The following is a 2895-nucleotide window of genomic DNA, read 5'->3' as shown; positions in this document are numbered from 1 at the left end:
AACGCTGCAGGATGAGTTGTCGCATCCCGGCAGGTACGCGTAGTCGTTGTTCCACGGATGGCCGAAGGTACAGGAGGTCGGCGTCGGATCTCCAGTCCCCGTGTTGCCTCCTTAATTCCCGTGGTACACCAGCCTCAAACGCAAGTGTGTACCCGCCTCGACGCAAGTCGTGCAGAGTATGATAGCCTTTAGGGAGACCTGCTTGCTGTACCAACCGGGCTAGTTCTCTGGTGAGTATCGCAGCTGTCATCGGTCGATACTGGCGGTGCCCAGCGGTCGGTAAAAGGAAGGCTGGGGCATCTGCTGGTGCCGGGCATTGTTTCAGCATGTTGGCGTAGGCCGCGACCGGGCACAGCGGGGAGCCTGGGATCATGAGAATCGGAACAATGAGATCTCTCTCGTTGGCTTGAATGGTTTTCGACCATGTCTGGCGGATGAGGAGACCTTCCTCTATGTAGCGGATGTCACCACGCCGAAGATACTTGGAGTTGTCGAGAGCGTTGCGGGAGTTGGGCACCAGATTCGATCTTCTCAAATATGCGAAGAAACCAATCAGAAGTGCTGCCCACGTGGTGGCGTCCTTCAGGTTCGACAGATCGAGAAACTGGCGTGTCTTCAGAAGGAACTCTGGAGTGACGGGGTGGTGCTCTTTGGGTCTATGTCTGAGGGTCCTTTTCAGTCCTCGTAAGGTTTGCTGAAGTTCGAATTGCTGGAGACTGAAGTGATAGTGACCGTGGAAGTGGTGTAACAACTTTACCGCAGACAGGTAGTGTGAGATAGTGGCTGGTGAGGTGAGGGACCTGCTCAGAAACTGCGCGTAGCACGAGAGCAGATGATCGGTGGCGGGGATGGGGACCTTTCCGAAGAACCGGCAGAAGGCGAGGTAAGTGTGGAACTGAGTTCGGTGATTGGCCCTCGTGGAGGCGGCGAAGGCCTGTTGTTGCGTCCGCAGGGTGTCCTGTTCTAGAATAGTCCATGCCTCGCCTGTAATGTGGGTGGTAGAGGAGAAATAAGATGAGTCTCAAGGGTGACAATTACCACGAATGTGTAAAGTCGAACCAGGCCGCATCCACCGGTGTTTCGACCCAGCGCTGATTCAAAGTCGCGGCGTGAAACTGGCGTTGGTGAGCCTGGTCTAGGTGCCACCGACTCAGGGCATCGGCCAAGCTGTTAGTTTCGCCGGGGATGTGGTGTGCAGAGAGTGCGAAATCATACAGAGCCTGCAAGTAGATCAGTTCTCTGGCACAAGCCTGCATGTATGAGTCAGTGGAACATCCTGTCAGAATCACTTGCACTGTTGGTGAGTTGTCGCACGCGATTCGTACCGTGTGGCCAGACCACGCCGCGCCCCATGCCTTGCACGCGACAATAATAGCTAACATCTCCAACCGGTGGATGGGATGGTTCTGCTGCAAAACCGCGGGTGGAAGGTTGCGTGGAAATACTGGCGGTTGAAGGTGCCTCCACAGCCCGAGAGGCACGCGTCGGTCGTAGGGATGTCTGGCAAAGCATGCCTCGTGGAGTCCTTAATCAAGGAAATCCCGTTGAACTCAGGTAAGTATGTTCTCCACCAATGTACGTCCTTCTTGAAGTCACTGGTGAGCCGTGTGCGGTGATGTGGACGGCGAAGTCCCTTCAATGAAGTAATGATGCGAGACAGGAAAGTCCTACCCGGTTGGACGCAAATAGATACGAAGGCCAGCTTTCCCAGGAGTGCCTGTATCTCTTGTTTGGTCGCTCTCTTCTTACCTGTCCAAGACTCTAGCTCATGCATGGTGTCTATTAAGCGCTCTTTTGTTACGCTTTTGGACATTGTTACCGTATCGTAGCCAATGCCGAGGAAGGTCATGCATGTGGAAGGAGGAGTCGCTTTCTCTGCGGACTCTGCTAACCCGAGCTCGTCGAAGGTAGTACCCAGGGCGTCAAAGGCACGCTGAGCCTTGTCCGGGATCTCCGCCCCCCCGAAATCATCTATGTAGTTGACACACTTGTAGCCCTTAGATGCATGTATGTAGGCGACTGCGTTCGTAGTCCGTTGGCAAGCCATCGCTGCCGACCTTAATCCGAAGGGGAATGACGTGTCATAGTAGAAGTTGTCCCGCCAGGTGAAACCCAACAGGTGGTAGTCATGAGGATCCACGGGTAACTGACGGTAGGCCCGGCTAAGGTCTCTCTTAAACAACAAGCAACCGGGACCTTTCTGTTTAATCAACGATTCAAACGCGTCGTGACTGGGGAGCGTGAGGTGTAAGGGATCTCCCAGGTACTGCGTAGATGAAATACCATCGTTGACCGAAGACCCGTGCGGGAAACTTAAGTCGACCACTACCCGTCGTTCTCCGTCGCTGCCCTTCGGAACCGTCTGGAGTGGGGATGTGACGAAGTGGTTCTCGAACGGTGGTAGTGGATAAGGTCCCTGTGTAGCTCCCAGGTCAACCTCCTTGTTGACATATCGATCTACGGCGTCGCTGTAGGTTCTAGCAGTGTTGTGGTTCCGCCTGGAAGACACAGGTAAAGTCTGCAATTCGTAACCAATAGGCCAGCCGTACGCTAAAAAGTCCACAATGCACTTGTCGGAATAATGTTCAAGGGCTGTTCGCCAGACTGGAATCTTTAGGTGAGTCTGTAACGGGATGCGGAGGCCACAGAAGTTGTACTGACCTGAGGCGTGGACGACCTGATGCAGGAAGCTGGGTCCGTCCTGGTCTGAGCCTGCTGCTGGGCGAAACCGGGAACTGGTCGACGAGGTTAGATCAGCTGCACTCCGTATCTGTGTGGCAGGAAGCTCAGGTGTAGAAGGCTGGTCACTGTTCACCGTCTTCGTTGGTAAGGGCTTCGGAACACGTAAGTGGGTCTGCATGCTAGCCGTCTTTGCTGGTGAGGGCTCTGGAGCAT

The sequence above is a fragment of the Branchiostoma belcheri genome, unplaced genomic scaffold (assembly GCF_001625305.1).
Source record: "Branchiostoma belcheri isolate BF01 breed outbred unplaced genomic scaffold, Haploidv18h27 scaffold104, whole genome shotgun sequence".
Classification (NCBI taxonomy): domain Eukaryota; kingdom Metazoa; phylum Chordata; class Leptocardii; order Amphioxiformes; family Branchiostomatidae; genus Branchiostoma; species Branchiostoma belcheri.
Note: the sequence above shows the minus strand (reverse complement) of the source record.